Below are 21,160 nucleotides of genomic sequence, written 5' to 3'. Positions count from 1 at the left end.
TATAATGTGCTTGAACAGGCCAAACTTACTAAGTTTGACCATGAAAAAGATGAATTTGATGATCTATTTGTTAGGATATTCCAACACATAGGAAATAGTTAAGTACAACTTGGTCTAGTATAGAGTTAGGTATAGATTTAGGTAAAGTGTGTTTCTTTACCGTTGTACATTTTGTAACTTACAATCTGACGGTCACGATATGTAGTGATCCGACGGTTCATTCTCTCCTCGGTACTACCGACACTTGATCCGTGGCTTGACACCCGATTGGTCCATGAATTCTATTTAAAGCGCATGGATGGTCATTTGTAGGGTAATCCGTGCATGAGAGAAACATATGTAAATTTTCATTCTTTTATTAATAAATTGCCTGAAGTGGCCGCGTTGGCTCAGGCCGTGGACTGTTTCCCTCTTTGAGGGTTTTAACCACGTCAAAAATACTGGTGTATTGATCTGTGATCTGGTTGTGAGCGGTGTCCTTTTGGTGTTCTTTCTGAGGAACTTACCCTGTAAATTCCTACATGGTATCAGAGCTATTTGAGGGCCGCGTCCGTTGGTGATCCAAATCTGAAGCCGGTAGAACTGCATCCGACTGCTGTTTCCTAGATCTGCTGTTTCTGACTGCTTTCGAGCCGAGAGGACTGCTCTGTTGTGTTTAGAGCATCTGTTCCAGTGAGGAACCCCTTTCGTTTCACGCGAAAAGGTTTCCGGTAGCCCTAGCTGCGTCTTTTTTAAGATCTGGAGGTATACAGTGTTTATTTGCAGTTTACTGTTATTTTCTCTCTGTTTATTTCGGTTTCGGTTTATTTAGCCTTTTTATTACCGGATCTATACCTTTCATTTCTGCGTATGCTCTTTTCCCTGTGACTCTGTGCAATCTGGGCAAATCAGAAACAGAAAGGAAGGATTTTTCTCATGCGTATGCTCTTTTCCCTGTGCCTTAGGGTGATCTCGGAAAATCAGAAACATTGAGAAAAATATTTAGTTTCCGGCCAAAGCTAACTTTGAGCCGCAAGGTTCATTTTTGAAAATATTTAGTTTTTCGGCTAAAGCTAACTTCGAGCCACAAGGTTCGTTTTCTTTGCATGTCCGTGTTGGGTTTTGTGTTTTGTGTTTTGTAGGGAAAAAGAGCTTTCTCAAGGCAAGCACACAACCCAAAGCACCCCCCCCCCCCCCACCCCCCCCCCCCCCTCTCTCTCTCTCTCTCTCTCTCTCAAATTTTTTGTATAGATCAATTGGTTCAAAGCTATTTTAAGAGAGTAGAGGTCTTGGGTTCAAGTCTCCATTTTGTGGGGGCGGATTTTTTCATTTCCGCACATTCCCGCACTTCGTTGGCAACTTCAACAACTTTTTTTCAAAAAGCCATAACTTCTTCATCCGGAAGCCTTTTTCAGAGCTGTTTTTTTTAAACCAGCCTAATTTTTCGAGATCTATCCATTGGAACACTTACTTTTAGCATCTTCAGCTTCAGTTTCTATTGAAATGGAAAGTCAATACCAAGTTACCCTTGACAGCACCAACTACTTCCAATGGTTGTCCTACATGGAGGATTTACTTAGAAGTAAAGGTCTCTACCGAATAGCCACAGGCGAAGAAAAGAAACCGAAAGATGAAGACAAGGCTGCTAAATGGGAAAATAAACAAGATCAAGCACGTGGTTTGATAGGGATGTCTATTTCTCCAGATCTTAGATTCCATATTGGAGAACTTGAAACTCCTCATGAAGCAATGGAACAAATGAATAAAGTTTTTGGGATTAAAAATGAAATTAGAGCCCATCAACTTGAAAATGAGTTGCTTACATTGGACCCTAATAATTTTTCTTGCATTGAAGATTTCTTGTCTAAGTTCAAGACCCTTAGATATCTTTTGGAAGGTGTTAAGGTTAAGAAAGAAGATAGTAACCTTATTTATTCCATCCTTACTAAGTTGGGACCAGCCTACTCTGTATTTGTTTCCACCTTCCATTCTACAAGAGAAGCCTTCATTTCTCAAGGAAAAGACTACAAGCCCCCTTCCTTTGACTCTTTTTGTGATTCTTTAATAAGAGAACAAGAAAAACTCTTACACCTTGGTCTTCTTAATCTTGGAAACTCTTCCAAGAAAGCGTTAGCCGCCCAGCAGCAACCAAATTCAAAGAATCCTAAGAAGTCATATCCTAAAAAGAATGGTCCTAAACCAAACAAGGGTCCTAAGCAATTTCAGCCCCAAAATGAAAAATCATTTCAACAAAATGATAAGACAAATAAAAACAAATGGAAGAAGATTGATAGACATTGCAATTTTTGTAATCGAGATGGCCACTTAGAATCAAAATGCTTTAAAAAGATGGAAGCCTTGGAAGCAGCAATGAAGAAGCATAACATCCATTTGGGGCAATCTTCAACTTCAACTTCATCTTCAGGAATGGCACTTTCTGCATGTGGTTGTCAAGCATCTCGGTTGGCTATGCATTAAATGTATCTTCTTCTTCTCATTCTCATGAGTGGCTCATTGATTCTGGAGCTTCTTATCACATGGCCAAAAACAAAGCCATGTTTTCTTCTTTAAATGATTGTAACACCAAAAATATATATGTTGGTGATGATAGATCTCTTAATGTTGTAGGGACTGGAACTGTTCATCTAGACAATGGTCAGTTTAATGATGTATTATGTGTTCCAACCTTATCCTGCAACCTTCTATCTGTATATCAGATAACTCATTCAGGTGAAGGTAAAATCGTTGAATTTTCACCTCATGATGTTGTAATCAAGGACTTAAAAGATCCTAAACAGATTTTGGCTATTGGCATTGCTGATGATTCTACAAGGTTGTATAAGTTTCACAACTTTGGGTCATCAAATCTTCCCTCAGTATTTGTTGCTCATAACGATGAAGTGAGCAAACTTTGGCATGAGCGATTTGGTCACTTAAACTATCGCTCCCTTCAGCATCTATGTAAAGAAAATATGGTGACAGGTCTTCCTATGGTATCTTGCAGAGATGGTGTTTGTTTCGGATGTGTACTCGGAAAACATCATCGGGACAGTTTTGAAAAATGTGCCTCTTGGCACGCCTCAGCCCCTTTACAGCTTGTGCATAGTGATTTATGTGGTCCACTTCCAGTTGTGTCATTCTCTGGCTGCAAGTATTTCTTAACTTTCATTGATGATTTCTCCAGACGCACTTGGGTATACTTCTTAAAACTCAAGAGTGAAGTATTTAACACTTTTTTGGCCTTCAAGGCCTTTGTTGAAAAACAATCTGGACATCAAATTCTTAAGTTAAGATCTGATAATGGCGGAGAATATGTTAAAAACACATTCATCAACTATTTCACTGAGAATGGAATTCAAATGCAACATACTGTTCCATATACTCCACAACAAAATGGTGTAGCTGAAAGGAAGAATCGCACCTTAAAGGAAATGGCTAATTGTATGCTACAATCTAAAGGACTTGGTCTTAGTTTTTGGGCAAAAGCAATTAACTGTGCAAATTACATAATTAATCGCACTCCTACTAAGGCTTTAAAGAATATCACTCCAGAAGAAGCATGGAGCTCAATCAAACCAGATGTAAGTCACTTTCGTGTTTTTGGAAGTGAAGCGTGGGCCCATATTCCAGATGAAAAGCATAAAGCTTTAGAACCTAAGAGTGAAAAATGTACTTTTGTTGGATATTCTGAAGATGTCAAAGGCTATAGACTTATTCCATTTAAGTCCAAAAATGTTATCATTAGAAGAGATGTAAAATTTGATGAAAATATATCGGCCTGCGAGCCTAGTCCGGCGGATGTGCCACCTCTCCCTATCTCTTCTACCTTTGAAAACATTTCTTCTTCAGATGATGAAAGTGAGGATGAAAATCCTCCCCCACCATCTCAGGATCCTCCTTCAACTCCTGAGCTTCCAAAATGGGTTCGTGCTACTCGAGATGCAGCAGGTGATCTTGCCGGTGATCCTACAGATCAGCGACGCACATGTTCTCAGTTCGAGAGAGCCTCTTCTTTACTGGCTCAAGCTCCAGTAAATTATGATCCTGACACCTTTGCAGAAGCTTCAGGCCATCCAAATTGGGAAGCAGCTATGAATGAAGAATATCATTCATTATTGGCAAATGATACATGGGATCTTGTTCCTTTACCAAAGGGACGAAAACTTGTTAGATGCAAATGGGTTTACAGAACCAAGTATGGACCAGATGGGAAAGTTGATAAACATAAAGCTCGTCTTGTTGCTAAGGGCTTTTCACAGGTTGAAGGCATTGACTACACTGAAACCTTCTCCCCTGTTGCCAAAATGAACTCTATCCGCCTTGTTCTTTCCCTTGCTGCCTCTTTCAAATGGGAAGTCCATCAGATGGATGTTAAATCTGCCTTCTTGCATGGGGACTTGCATGAAGAAATCTATATGGAACAACCCATTGGCTTCATACAAACAGACTCCAGCCTTGTGTGTCGACTTAAGAAATCCCTTTATGGTCTCAAGCAAGCTCCTCGGGCTTGGTATGCCAAAATGGATAGCTTTCTTTTAGAATCTGGCTTTTCTAGGTGTCATTCTGACAATACTGTCTACACCAAGAAAGTGGGCAAGTCTCTTATCATCCTTGTTCTTTATGTTGATGATCTTATCCTTACTGGTAGTGATCCCAACCTTATAAACCATGTGAAGTCCAGCCTTAAAAAGAAATTTGAAATGACAGACTTAGGACACTTACACTATTTTCTTGGTCTTCAAGTCTTGCAATCCAAGGAGGGTATTTCCCTTTCCCAGTCCAAGTATGCTTGTGATATTCTTCGTCATTTTCACATGGAAGACTGTAAGCCAGCCCCTTCTCCCTTTCAGTCTGGAGTCAAACTTTCAGTCACTTGTACTTCTCCTGAAGTTGATGCTACCTTATACCGTCAACTTGTAGGAAAACTCTTGTATTTAACCCATACTCGTCCTGACCTTTCCTTTGCTGTTGGCCTTGTTGCTCGGTTTATGCAAAACCCACATGAAAGTCATTGGAAAGCAGCTAAAAGAATACTTCGTTATGTTCGAGGTACAGTTCAGTTTGGGATTCATTACAGTGCCGAAGCAGCTCCTCTATTGGTTGGTTTCACTGATTCTGATTGGGCTGGTGACCCTGATGATCGGAAGTCTACTGCCGGTTATGTCTTCACTCTTGGTTCAGGACTTATTACATGGGCTTGCAAGAAACAGGGTGCCATTTCTCTTTCATCAGCAGAAGCAAAGTATCGTGGTGCCGTAGAAGCTAGTAAGGAAGCCTTGTGGCTTCGTCAGATCCTGTCAGAATTTGGCTTTCAGCAGCAGCATCCGACTACACTTTGGTGTGATAATCAAAGTGCCATTCAGCTATGCAAAGATCCAGTTCAACATCAGTGTAGCAAACACATTGAACTGCACATGCACTTCATCAGAAAGCTCATTCACGACCATGTTCTTGAAGTGCAATATTGTTCAACAGATGATCAAGTTGCAGACATCTTCACAAAGGCTCTCACAGAGGCGAAGTTCACTAAACTTCGATTTATGGTTGGAGTTTAGGAAGTTGTCACTAAGGGGGGATAGACTCTAGTGCCTCCTTCCTTCTCCTATTGTGTCATATTTGTAAATCCTTCAATCCTATCCCAAGTTGTTCTTAAGGGGGGATGTTAGGATATTTCGACACATAGGAAATAGTTAAGTACAACTTGGTCTAGTATAGAGTTAGGTATAGAGTTAGGTAAAGTGTGTTTCTTTACCGTTGTACATTTTGTAACTTACAATCCGACGGTCACGATATGTAGTGATCCGACGGTTCATTCTCTCCTCGGTATTACTGACACTTGATCCGTGGCTTGACACCCGATTGGTCCATGAATTCTATTTAAAGCGCATGGAGGGTCATTTGTAGGGTAATCCGTGCATGAGAGAAACATATGTAAATTTTCATTCTTTTATTAATAAATTGCCTGAAGTGGCCATGTTGGCTCGGGCCGTGGACTGTTTCCCTCTTTGAGGGTTTTAACCACGTCAAAAATACTGGTGTATTGAACTGTGATTTGGTTGTGAGCGGTGTCCTTTTGGTGTTCTTTCTGAGGAACTTACCCTGTAAATTCCTACACTATTTTCTTCAGTAGAATCATTGTCTTAGGTTAAAACATTGGCCAAGATGAAATATAATGATGAAGGATTGGTAGAATTCAATAGGCTCAGAGAACAGAGGTTGCAAACTCTGCCTCCGGATTTATTGGCTACTACACAAACAACTAAGTCAAGCAAGCCTGAACAGAAGAGTATTGACGAGCTTCCTGCTATAGAGAAAATTCCAGAAAAGGGAAAAGAGAAGGAAACAGAGCAGGAGAAAGAAAATAAGCACGACAATGAAGTTATTGATTTAGAGACTCAAATTGATCCCAAACTCCTCAAAGAGTGGCAACAATTTGACTCTACTATAAACAATCCCGAGACTTCACAAGGATTCAACACACCCCAAGTGATAGTCAACCAAGAAACAACCACGACTACGGTTCCAAGTGAAGGGACCAATGGCCTACCTAGTAGCAGAGATGCGGAAATAATTCCCAAAGATCCATCTGATCAGATTGTTTTATAGATAGAAGACATACTACCATTAAATGTCTTTTACAGTCCTAAAAACAGGGCTATGGTGAAAAGGCGGAGGAAAAAGAGGAGACTTGATCAATCTTCCCTTTTTCCAGATCAAACAGAGATGGCTAATGTGGTGTGGAAGGAGGAATTGAACCCTTCCGATGACCTTACGAAACTCTCCCAGTATGTCGGAGCATATTCAGCAGCCACCATGGATAAAGCCTCGGAAGTAAGAAGTCTCCTTAAGGAAAAATATGAAATGATTGGTTCATTGCAGTCACTGGTGTCTGAAGCACAATGGAAAATAGAACAATTGGAACAACAACTATCAACACAGTGGCAGACAAACAACCAATTAAATGAGCAATTGTTCAAGGAGAAACAGAGGATAAATTCGAGTGCAGTGCATAAACAAAAGGAATTGTCTGAAGCATTGGCCAGATTAAAGGCGACGAATGAACAAATGAGAAAGAGTAAGGATGAGCGAATCGCTCAACTGTCACAAGAAGTAGAAAAGTTCAGGAGCCTTCCTCAAGTAGCAGAGTTCAGAACAGAAGCTCTACAAATCAATAAGGCATTGATTACACAGCTAAAACTACTATGTCGGAACATTTCTCTGGCCGGACCTCTATGTGAGATTACTACATCAATAGTTGATAAATCAGTTGAAGCTAGGCAGGATTTAGAACAGGCTGATGAGACCTTAACCAGCTTTCTTTCTTGGCAAGACTCTCTTGAAGGACAGGCTTCAGATCTGCCCAAAATGATAGAGTCACACAAAGACATCGTGTTCCTAGAATTGCAATCGCAACTAATGAAGGAAGAAAGAGAAACCTCAAGATGTCGGTTATCTACTAGCAATTTAATTGAATTTGTCAATGACACTCTTTATCTGTCTAATATGATTTCATAGTTTAATCCAGGTAAATTGACATCGGCCAAAGCCTTGGAACAAATCTGCAAGCAGGAATTGGAAAAGAATGGAAGACTAATCTCTGGCATCCAAAGTTTAACTTGGGGTGCCTTTTGGTTTTTCTTAATCAAGCCATATAGTCAGAGGGCCGCACTCAAATGTTTAACTGATGCTATCAGTTGTATGATTCCCGAGATCCAAGATGCCACATATTCAACCCAACTGAAGTCTCACCTAATTCACCCTCCAGAGTTGCAACTGATGCTAGATATCTTCTAGCTCAAGCCGAAGGAAGATCACCCAAAACAATGAATCATGCTGCCAACTGAGAACAAGCCGATTTTGACGAGATATTCATAACATAGTTGTACCAATTAAATAGCACTTTTATTTTGTAATTAGTTAGTTTAATTAGTATTTATAGGCCCTTTCATGCATTTGGAAAGGGTCCTCAGTTTTTGTATAAACTCAAATCAGTAACTCACACTATTGTGCTTATGATCTATTTTTTATGAAGACTGGGCCAGTCTTCTGAATTTTGACGAAGAAAGCTTTGATGACATGTGCACTATTGCATTTTGTGGAAGCGTTTCTAAGTTAAAAGAAGGAATTTGAATGCGGTTGATATTGGGAGTGATTCAAATAGCATATAGTACTATTATCTATGCTCTTGTGTCATTCTTTTATGTGAATCAACATTCGTTTAAATTTTTCTATCATTGAATATACATATGTGTTTTAACAACAATCCTTGTACTTTTCACTATTGAATGTCTAAGGACTGTTATTCTTTCAATCATATCTATGTCTATGATATATATGAGGAATAATGTAATAATTTTTTCTTGATTGCTTTGTTCAACTATTTGGGCTTAGTAATTATCATATGAATAAATATCTTTGTTTACCAACAAGAGTCATCTATATGCCTGTTTGTGGATGAAGACCATCAAAAGTTATGCTAAAAGCAACAATTTCCCGGGATAGGATAGTTGTTTATAATTTTATTTTTAGATTAAATCATTCATCCATTATCATTAGATATTAGAGAATCAATCATTTATCCATCCTATTTACCAATCATTGGGAAACTGGTCCCATTATATCCAGTCGGAGCCACCACACCAAACGGAAAAGGAGCTGCCTTTAAGGTCCAGACCGGGTGGTTATCCCCGATGTTGATGCAGCGATTTTCAAGGCATCAACATTTTTGGTGCTAGAAGGAGGGCATGAACTGTGAATGGCAAGCAAACCCAAACCTATAACCCATTCTGAGAATAAATCTCACTCCACCTCACCTCTCACCTCCCGTTTGCATGCTGGAACTCAATTTTTCAAGCGAGAAGAAGAGGAATCAACTACCACTACTCAAACCCACCATACTTCAGAACGATTAAGTCCTAAGTCCCTTGAAGTTCAGTCTCTCATCCAAAAACTTCAAGGCTTTTCGATATCACCACAGAAATCTGAGGTATCTCAAGGTAGTGAGACTTTGCAATTCAATCTAACTCACCCTCTCACCAGACTTCAGAGCATAAAGCTTGGTATCAAACCTACTGAGTTTCCTTTACCTAAAAGGAAAAGTGAAAAAAAATAATACTGAAGGATCTGACAGTGAAACATTCTCATCAACATCTTCCATCTCATCTTCCCTAGTGCAAAGTCAACCATCCACTCCTTCATTACATATTGTTTTTCAATGAGGATCAGGAACTTCAACATCCCAACCTATTCAATCCTCAATATCAACTCCTTCCTAAACATCTGGAATACCATCAGCAATATCATCCACTACTGGTTTTTCAATGGCTCAGAATCCATGGAATAGTCCTGGTGCGGTCACCATGCTTGCACCATTACACCCATTGCCTGATTTTCCTAAAAAATGGTTACCCAAGTTTAATCCAGATGCTGGAACACAAGCCGAAGAACATATTAATAACTTCATGTTATCAGTTAATTTGAAAGGAGTGACAGAGGAAGATGTTGTCGTTAGGCTTTTCCCTTATACTTTGCAAGGATCAGCTGGGTCTTGTTATTTTTCCCTGCCCTCTGGATCCATTACCAGTTGGAACATTTTCCAAGAACAGTTTCTTACTAAGTACGGCGATGAGAGATCTTTAGCCACAATAGTCAATGATCTCTCCAATCTTAGGATAGAGCCCAAAGAACCTATTAAGGAATTCAACTCACGATTCAATAAACTCTTGAATAAGATTCCAACCGCCTCCAAACCAAGTGAGCAAATCAGAAGTGAATGGTATATAACTACCCTACCCTCAAATATAGCTATTTTTGTAGACAGGGCTGCAAAACCAACTTTAGCTGAAAACATGAAAGAGGTGCTTGTTGTAGAGAAACGTATTATTGCTTTAGAAAAGAAAGCTGCTCTTGAAGATAGAAAATCCAAAAATGTTTATTTCAAGGATGATTCAAAGAAGAAAACCCCTAAAGGTCAATATGATATGGAAGGTTTACAAAAAGTCCTCAAGACTATGTCAAATGAAATTGTCGAAATCAAGAAGCAAGTAGCTGAAACCTCAACAAAAAGGCCATTTAGAAATTTTAAGAAACCTCAATCAAAAGCACCAAATGTTATATCCAACGTTGATTCAGATCCTGAAGAAGAAGAAGAAGATGAAACAGTCTTGCCATCTGAGGAACCCGAAGAAGAAGAGATTGTCGAATGTCATGGGATGTGGGATTTCATTTTACCCACCTCCGATACAGAAAATGAACAAGAAGCTTTCCCTGTGACTACCAGGAGTAAAGGTACTCCTGAACATGTCTAGACAACTTCGAAGAAAAGAAATGCAGGTTCCACCACTACCAAGGAAAGGATTCCTACAAAGAAAGCTTCAGCGATACCATCCCAAAATCAACCATCATCTTCAAATCTACCTTCAACATCCAAGACATTGGTAGTATCAGATTCTATGGACTACAATATTATCGAAGATATGAAAAATACTAAGGCGAATATTACTATGTTTGAACTTAGCAAACTCAAACATCAGTAGAAATTACTCCTTAAAGAGTTAAATGTCATTCCTTCTTCACCTCTTCCCAATGCTGTATTGTCCAAAGCTGCTAATGATTCAAGCCAACCACCTTCTGGTAGAGTGGAAGCTACTGATGTGGTCTTAGTTGGGGATAGATCAAATTCTCATACTCCTCATTTCCTCTTAACCTATGAGATCTATAGTAGAAATCTACACAACTGTTTGATTGACTTAGGGGCTTCCTCTAACATAATGCCAGCTTTAGTTTGTTCAAAATTGAACATCGAACCCCAAAAGTCTGAAATTCATATTGTACAGTTGGATAGAACTAAGGTCGAGGTTTTAGGGGAAATCAACTCCGTAACTATCAGGTTATCAACTGATCGTAGAGTGGTCCAAAGAATTGATATTTTGATCACCGATATACCTGAATTCTATGGGTTGATTTTAAGTAGAGATTGGTCTGAAAAACTCCATGGTTATATTTCTACCGATTGGTTCCATATGTGGTTACCTTATAAAGGAAAACCAAATCAGATCAAGATTGATCGGGAGAAACACATGACCCATACAGTTACTGAGTTTGAACAAGAAAACCAACCAATAGCATTCAATAACAATATTTTGGGGAATTATTCATCTGAATCATTCTTTGGCAATTTCACTGCCCAACCATCTCCTTTCCCAGTTAATAATTTCACATCTCAGATCGAAAACTTTTCACAAACAGATAGCTCAAGATGTGTTAATGTTGTTGAGGAAACTGTAAATAAAATTGTTGATAATTCTTTATTTTGGTCACTATATTTTGACGGGTCTAAATCTAGTGAAGGTTCAGGAGCAGGATGTATTTTAGTTAGTCCTCAGGGAGAAAAAACTATGTTATCATGCAGATTGGAATTTGAATGCACAAACAATACAGCTGAATATGAGGCCCTAGTTCAAGGACTCTACAAAGCAATTGGCCTCAAGGTTCAATATCTAAAAGTGTTTGGTGATTCAGAAATTGTTATTAAATAGGTTAGGAATTAAATTCATTGCCTTTCTGGTCATCTCAAACACTATCAGTCTCTGGTACAGGAACTCATCTCTCAATTTTTAGCATTCAATATTTCTCCCATCCCTACGTCCCAGAATACAGCAGCAAACCTGCTAGCTAATGTTGTTTCCAGACTCCTACCATCTAAAGATTATAGCCCAGATAGGTTTTCAGTAGAGTTAATTTTTAGACCATCAATTCCCGATAATGTCACCAATTGGAGAGTGTTCAATCATGATGAAGACATTTTAAATTTCTTGACTTCTGACAAGTCCTATGATGACCAAATCATTGATGAAAGTGATAATGACCTTCAGATGAAAGAAAAGCAAGAGGAAAACTCAATACCAAAGCCAGTGGTCAAACTTGAAGATCTTTATGATATTAAAGACAGGTTTAAACGAGTTACCAATTCAAAACTCCAGAGTTCCACTTTAATATTTGAATTGATAAACCTAGGTAATAAGGAGAACCCTCAAAACATCAATTTGGGACTAGGACCTTCTTTAGAAGAAAGAACAACATTCATTAGGCTGTTAACAAAAAACAAATACGTCTTCGCTTGGAAATATGATGATTTGAAAACATACGATGCATCAATCATTCAACATACTATTCCAATGCTTTCTAAACAAAAGCCAGTGCAACAGAAGTTAAGAAAGATTCATCCTAACCTTGAGAGTCAAATAAAGGCTGAACTAAATAAACTCTTGAAAGCTAAGATCATTTTTCCTATGAGACATTCAAACTGTGTCTCCAATATGGTGCCTGTTAGAAAGAAAAATGGCGATATCAGGATTTCCATTGATTTCAGAAATCTTAATAAGGCAAGCCAAAAGGATAACTTCCCTTTACCTAGTATGGAGCAGACATTACATTCGGTAGCTAGTTTAGAACTAATGTCCTTTTTAGACGGTTTTTCAGGATATAACCAAATTCTAGTTCATCCTGATGACAGGCTTAAAACTACCTTCAGAACTAAGTGGGGAACTTATTCCTACCAAAAAATTCCTTCTGGACTCATTAATGCAGGAGCTACATTTCAGAGAGCCATGGACATAACATTCAAAGGATTGCTCAATAAATCAGTAGTTGTCTATTTAGATGATATTACTGTATTTTCCAAGAAAAGGTCTAATCACTTACATGATTTAAAATAAATCTTTGAACGTTGTAGAAGGTATGGTATCTCTCTTAATCCAAAGAAGTCATTTTTTACTCTTAATCAAGGAAAACTTTTAGGCTTCATTGTTTCAAAAGATGGTATCTTTATTGATCCAGACAGAATTAAATAGATTTATGAAATTCCATTCCCTCATAATAAAAAGTCCATGCAGTCATTTTTGGGTCAAATTAACTTTGTTAAAAGGTTCGTTCTAGATTTTTCCCAGATTATTTTACCATTGCAAATGATGATTAAGAAAAATTTGGTGTTTAAATGGGGATATTTAGAAAAGGAGGCATTTGATTCCATTAAACAATCAATAATTAATGCCCCTGCTTTAAGCACTTCCAATTTTTCTAATCATTTCATACTATATACCCTCGCATCCACTTCGTCATATGCAGCAGTGTTGACTCAAATTAATGATCAAAACTTGGAAGCACCAATTTCATTTTATAGCTCGAACCTTCAAGGTGCTGAACTAAATTATTCGGGAGTTGAAAAACAAGCCTTTGCTGTGTACAAAGCCATAAAACACTACAGGCCCTTCCTCTTAAAAGCTCACACAAAAATTATAGTTCCTTTTTCAGCAATAAGACAATTACTAGTTCAAAGGGAATTAGGAGAAAAGAGAGTGAATTGGGTCACAACATTATAAGAATATGACTTGAAAACAAGCCAGCCAAGATTGTCAAAGGCCATAGTTTTTGCAGGATGTTAGCAAGAGCATCCAACATTCAAGAACCTGAAAGTATAGAGGATACTGAAGAAATCAATCAGATAAGTACCACAAGTTTTGAATCACAATATACAGATTTGATTTTCTATTTAAAAAATGGGTATGCTCCTTCCAATCTCTCCTATAAAAACAAACGTTCCATTAGATAGAAAGAAAAAAACTTCAGAATTATAGATGATGTATTGTTTAGGCGAAATTATGATTCAATTTTATCAAGATGCTTAGAAAAATCTGAAGCTCAAAATTTTTTGCAGGAACTTCATGATGGACCAGCAGGAGGACATTTTGGAGCTGACACCACAGCTCACAAAATCATTCATGCTGGGTATTATTGGCCCACCTTGTTCAGAGATACTCATGAATATGTAAGGAAATGCCAAAGCTATCAAACATTCAGTGGAAGACAAAGAAAGCCAGCTTTCCCTTTGCAACTAGTAACATTGAGCAACCTTTTGAGCAATGGGGGTTGGACATCATTGGAGAAATCACTCCACATTCACCCAAATAGCATAAGTATATCCTTACTGCCACTGATTAATTTACTAAGTGGGTTGAAGAAATTCCTTTAAAGACAACAAACTTTGAGGCAATTATGGAATTCATAGACCAACTCATTATTACTAGGTTTGCTATCCCGAACGCTCTTGTTTTTGATAATGCATCTTATTTCTCTGGAAATTCTATGTTTCAGTTCGCTATCAAAAGAGGATTTAAATTGAGGTATTCTGCGAATTACTACCCCCAGGGAAATGTTTTGGCAGAATCCACCAATAAAAACCTTATTAGAATTATTAAGCGAACTATAGAACAGAATCATAAAAACTAGCATAAATCTTTGATATTTGCACTATGGGCTCAAAGAATAACTCAAAAAGCCTCTATAGGCACTTCTCCATTTAATCTAGTGTATGGAAAGGAAGATTTCATACCAGCTAACTTAGTCTTTCCATCCTTAGCTTTAGTGCAGTTTATTGAAGAAATTTCCTCATCTTCTATGCAACTGAGACATGATTAAATTTTGAAACTAGAAGAAGAAATGGAAAAATCCAGAATTATACATGCAAAACATCAACAAATTATCAAGTCATCTTTTGATACAACTTCAACCAGTTCAAAACAATTACAAGTTGGTGATCTAGTTTTGAAATGGGATAAAGCCCATGAGTATAAAGGAAAACACACAAAATTCCAGAAAATGTAGCTCGGACCATTTCAAATCAATGAGAAGATAGGCCCTTCTACCTTCATACTGCAAGATCTAGAAGGAAAGAGAGATTCTCTTCCTGTTAACGGCATTATCTTGAAAAAATTCTTCAATTGAGAAGGTAAGCCCTTCTCCCTTTGTAAATATTCAATTTTCAGCTAAATTTTTGTACATAGCTTAGATTTTTAGGATTTTGGAAAAATAAAGTTAGCCTTCCATTGGTCTTTACTATATTGAGAAAGTTTCTCAAAAGAAACAGTTATGATATTTTCTTTTAAAATGAAAGCCTTAAACGAAAGGAAGATTTCTAGGAAATTAGGTGTATTTAGATTCTGAAACCCACTTTTATTTTTGTGAACTCTTCTCAAGGATTAGAAGTACTGTAAACCATTTTAATGTTTTTAAGCAACCTGAAAACGGTTATCAATACAAAACAGGTACTGATTCAATCTTAGCATCTTCAACTCTTATCCTGTCATCCATATTATCTTAAGGAGAAAATTGTTCATCCCATTCATCAAGGGTTATAATTACTCAGAGTGTTATTCTAAAATATATTTGAGGAAAAAGATAAGAGGTCTTATTACAAGCCTGCTTACCATGATCATAGGGAAATAATTCAACTGACATTACCAAAACTGCATATCAAAACAGGGTAATGGCTAATAATTATAAGACAAGGGGTCTCATCACGAGCCAGTGTGTTCAGATAAATTAAAACCAGTGAATGGCATTGTCAAATAGCTGGCTACCAAACCAGGACAATGGCTTTTTATCTTACAAAATAAAGAAAAAAATGATACAAAAATATGAAAACGTATTTCTGGATTCATTCTTTTTAATTATACTTTGAAATGGATGGGATAATGAAGGATCAAATGGTTAAAAGGTATCCCTGTCGAGACTATAAATGTTTGCTGGCAGCAGAGGCCCTACCTCTGACAAAGGAGTCATTATAAAGCTAAGTTGGAAAAGTTTTTGTTATATCATTAGCAACCAATTAAGGCTAATTTGAAACATAGAATGTATTTGATTGTAACATGAAAAGAGGATAGCAGAAATAGTTATTATTACATTCAGAATTTATTTTTGCCTAGTTATATTAGAATTTTTCGCTCCAATAAGATTTTCAGATTTAAAAAGTTTAAGTATTTTAACTTTTCCTGGAGATAACTGTTTCTCCCAATGAATCACCAATTGTTGTGCTGTACAACAACCCCCCCCATTTCATAAAATTTTTCTTAAAAAATCATAATATGAAATCGGTCCCTTTTAAACATAGATGTGTAAATAAATTGGTATTTGCTGATTATTAACAAACCCTCATCAAAAGCTCCGACTGAAATATGATATCCCTTATAAACAATGATAAAAGAGGTCTTTTAAACAAATCATAAAGCTTTTTATTATTACGATAAAGCGATTGCAAGATTGCATATCGCAACAATAAGAGAAACATAAATAAAGGCCCATTGAATTACTCTGATCTGAAAAGGGGAATCGCTATCAGATATCGGGGAAAGGTAAAGTGCATCGTATATAAGGCACCCCCCATTCCGCCGATGCGATAAAAGGTATCGCTATTGGCAATCGGCTGTGGTAATCAAATCATTAACTGTGACACCTTCAAATCCCCCGATGCGATAAGGCGTATCGCCATCGGCGATCGGAGATTTCACAATAGCGTAAGTAAAGTGACCCGAGCCCTCTCCTAATTGCGATACATTAAATCATGGCGTGTGTTTCTAAGCATATTAAATATTGGCATGCATTATATCACCTTTGGTGATTGAATGATATTTTGGACTATCATTAAAACCCTCCCTTTCACGTTGCCAATCATCAAATGCGATTAGCCGCCAAAAATCTAAGCCACGCTTGAATCAATTATTCACCATATAGACGTTATGATGGATATCTAAAAGCCCCCTTATCATGATTGACAGGTGAAGCAGCCAATTAATGAAGCAGTTATGCTGAGATTTTCCACTTAGATTCTATCTGCGGAAATTTCACTATGATCTTTGTTTACTCGCTAAAAGATATAACTCTTTCATATTGGCTCATGTTATCTATTTCTCTGTATCACGCTGGTTTCCTTCCTTGTGCAGAATTCCATCGAAGTATCAAGTTTTAAGCAAATGGGAAAGAAATCTAAGAGATCCGCTGCGACAGCGGCCCCTGTAGTAACAGTCCAGCCCACCAGTGACCCAGGACCCAGCAAAAAGGGCCTAATTTCAGACACTACATGTCTCGGCCTTGGAAATACAAGCTGGAAAAGAATCTATAATTTAATTGAGGCAGAAGAACCGAAGGAAGTGTCAGAAGAAGCTACTGTAGGCTCAACTAATAAATCAGACGCTTCCCTGAAAGATTTGGCCTACTCATTTTTACACAGGATAGTAGCTCAGGAGAAAATTCTTCCTTACACTGATGTGGTCAGATGGGTGGTCAAACAAATTCCTATTTCTAATAGGACATTTTACACAGTGGATGGAAGAGTTTTCGGTTCATTCCAGAATGACGACTTGAGGAAAATGTACCATTTGCCCGAACCTGAAAAGAAATACAACAAATCTTTTCTGGAGAAATTCGCAGAGGAGAATGAGATGGAATCAGTGCCGATTAGACAGTGGAGACAGAATCCCGCAAAGCACAAACATGAATCATCGGGTAGGTACTCCGTGGATTCCTTGGCATCTCCTTACTGTTACGCTGGGGCAATGATGTGTAGGATATGGGGAATGCATGATTCAGCAAAATTTACTATCGGAATGGTTCCATTAATGGAAGCAGCTGTTAGTAGTTATGTCATGGATTGGGCGAATATATTGTCTGATAAATTAGCCTCTACAATTCTTGATTTTAGAGTCAATTCACGCAAAACCACCAGGACTATTCCCCCCTTCTATTACAGTGCTTATGTTATGGATATGCTTTGCTTTAATTCCGAATACCCGATACTTGGGTGGAGGTGGACACTACAAGACCCTAAGCCAATCCACATCTATCATCAGATGTTATGGAAGGCACATTATAAATACCACTTGTATCAAATCTTTAATGGTTTCATGTTGCCTATCTATTATGCCATTTTTGATAAGCCTGCCCCAAGGATTTTCGAGGAGGCAGAAATTGACTTGACTACTGTGGGGAATTGGTTCAAGGAAGATAAATTCACATATATAAGGGTGTTTGGTAGTGCCACAAGACCCCATGTCCTCCCATTGTATGTACCTGATAAATTGTTGGCACGAGAGTTAGCTTACCAAATCACAACCGCTGGAACATCCAAAACTCTGAGGACTTCTAAAAACCAGCTATGGCCCATATTCCCTTTGAGATGTGGTGTTTATACCATACTTGATTGGAAACATGCTGAGAAGGAGACAGGAAAAATAAATATGCTCAATCTTGCGACCATCCCTAACAGGCAATTCGATCCCCAGAAGGTTGCCTATAATGTGCTTGAACAGGCCAAACTTACTAAGTTTGACCATGAAAAAGATGAATTTGATGATCTATTTTCTTCAGCAGAATCATTGTCTCAGGTTAAAACATTGGCCAAGATGAAATATAATGATGAAGGACTGGTAGAATTCAATAGGCTCAGAGAACAGAGGTTGCAAACTCTGCCTCTGGATTTATTGGCTACTACACCAACAACTAATTCAAGCAAGCCTAAATAGAAGAGTATTGACGAGCCTCCTGCTACAGAGAAAATTCCAGAAAAGGGAAAAGAGAAGGAAATAGAGTAGGAGAAATAAAAGAAGCAGGACAGTGAAGTTATTGATTTAGAGACTCAAATTGATCCCAAACTCCTCAAAGAGTGGCAACAATTTGACTCTATTATAAACAATCCCGAGACTTCACAAGGATTTGGCACACCCCAAGTGACAGTCAGCCAAGAAACAACCACGACTGCGGTTCCAAGTGAAGGGACCAGCGACCTACCCAGTAGCAGAGATGCAGAAATAATTCCCAAAGATCCATCTAATCAAATTGTTTTACAGATAGAAGACATACCACCATTAGATTTCTTTTACAGCCCTAAAGAGAGGGTTGTGGTGAAAAGGCAGAGGAAAAGGAGGAGACTTGATCAATCTTCCCTTTTTCCAGATCAAACAGAGATGGCTAATGTGGTGTGGAAGGAGGAATTGAACCCTTCCAATGACCTTACGAAACTCTCCCAGTATGCCGAAGCATATTCGGCAGTCACCATGGATAAAGCCTCATAAGTAAGCAGTCTCCTTAAGGAAAAAGATCAAATGATTGGTTCATTGCAGTCACAGGTGTCTGAAGCACAATGGAAAATAGAACAATTGGAACAACAACTATCAACATAGCGGCAAACAAATAACCAATTAAATGAGCAATTGCTCAAAGAGAAACAAAGGATAGATTCAAGTGCAGTGCAGAAACAAAAGGAATTGTCCGAAGCATTGGCCAGATTAAAGGCGATGAATGAACAAATGAGCAAGACTAAGGATGAGTGAATCGCTCAACTATCACAAGAAGTAGAAAAGTTCAGGATCCTTCCTCAAGTAGCAGAGTTCAGAACAGAAGATCTACAAATCAATAAGGCATTGATTACATAGCTAAAACTGCTATGTCGAAATATTTCTCTGGATGAACCTCTGTGTGAGATTACTACATCAATAGTTGATAAATCAGTTGAAGCTAGGCAGGATTTAGAACATGCCGATAAGACCTTAACCATCTTTCTTTCTTGGCAAGACTCTCTTGAAGGACAGGCTTCGGATCTACCAAAAATTCTAGAGTCACACAAAGACATCCTGTTCCTAGAATGGCAGTCGCAATTAATGAAGACAGAAAGAGAAACCTCAAGATGTCGGTTATCTACTAGCAATTTAATTGAATTTGTCAATGACACTCTTTATCTGTCTAATATGATTTCATAGTGTAATCCATGTAAATTGACATGGGCCAAAGCCTTGGAACAAACATGCAAGCAAGAATTGGAAAAGAATGGAAGACTAATCGCTGGCATCCAAAGTTTAACTTGGGATGCCTTTTGTTTTTTCTTCATCAATCCATACAGTCAGAGGGCTGCACTCAAATGTTTAACTGATGCCATCAGTTGTATGATTCCCAAAATCCAAGATGCCACATATTCAGCTCAACTGAATTCTCGCCTAAGTCACCCTCCAGAGTTGCAACCGATGCTAGATATCTGCCAGCTCAAGCCGAAGGAAGATCACCCAAAACAATGAATCATGCTGCCGACTGAGAACAAGCCGATTTTGAGGAGATATTCATAACATAGTTATACCAATTAAATAGTACTTTTATTTTGTAATTAGTTATTTTAATTAGTATTTATAGGCCCTTTCATGCATTTGGAAAGGGTCCTCAGTTTTTGTATAAACTCAAATCAGTAAGTCACACTATTGTGCTTCTGATCAATCTTTTATGAAGACTGGGCCAGTATTCTGAATTTTGACGAAGAAAGCTTTGATGACATGTGAACTATTGCCTTTTGTGGAAGTGTTTCTAAGTTAAAAGAAGGAATTTGAATGCGGTTGATATCAGGAGTTATTCAAATAACATATGGTACTATTATCTATGCTCTTGTGTCATTCTTTTATGTGAATCGGCATTCATTTAAATTTTGCTATCATTGAATATGCGTATGTGTTTTAACAACAATCCTTGTACTTTTCACTATTGAATTTCTAAGGACTGTTATTCTTTCAATCATATCTATGTTTACGATATATATGAGGAATAGTGTAATAATGTTTGCTTGATTGCTTTGTTCAACTATTTGGGCTTAGTAATTATCATATGAATAAATATCTTTGTTTACCAACAAGAGTCATCTATATGCCTATTTGTGGATGAAGACCATCAAAAGTTACGCTAAAAGCAGCAATTTCCTGGGATAGGATAGTTGTTTATAATTTTATTTTTAGATTAAATCATTCATCCATTATCATTAGATATTAGAGAATCAATCATTTATCCATCCTATTTACCAATCATTGGGAAACTGGTCCCATTATATCCAGTCGGAGCCACCACACCAAACGGAAAAGGAGCTGCCTTTAAGGTCCAGACCGAATGGTTATCCTCGATGTTGATGTAGTGATTTTCAAGGCATCAACAGACCCACAAACCTTTGAAAAATTAATTTTTTTCACTTTTGAAAACAGAGTCACCTTTAAAACTAAAAATTGAGTTGTCTTTTCACTTTCCTGTGTACCGGAACTTCTTCTTCTAGAAATTTTCAAACATGAAAACATGATGAATGTGTGATAACTCACAAATCAATACCAAAGAGCTACTTGTCATGCTCTATTCACCGATGGATTTATTCATGAAAATGATGGACCTTCGATACCCTAATGACTTCATGGAGGACCTGAAACTGAATGGAATGATGGTGATGACTATCTTTCCTTTATTATGACACCTTCATAGAAATGTGATAGGTGACCAGCATGAGTGAATTCTCAAAAGACTGAACTTACTCCTAGACCGACCAAACAGTGAT

Source organism: Pinus tabuliformis, chromosome 5_1, assembly GCF_031772625.1.
Source record: "Pinus tabuliformis cultivar Carrire ecotype Pingquan chromosome 5_1, CPIR1, whole genome shotgun sequence".
Lineage (NCBI taxonomy): Eukaryota > Viridiplantae > Streptophyta > Pinopsida > Pinales > Pinaceae > Pinus > Pinus tabuliformis.
This window is presented reverse-complemented; position numbering follows the sequence as displayed.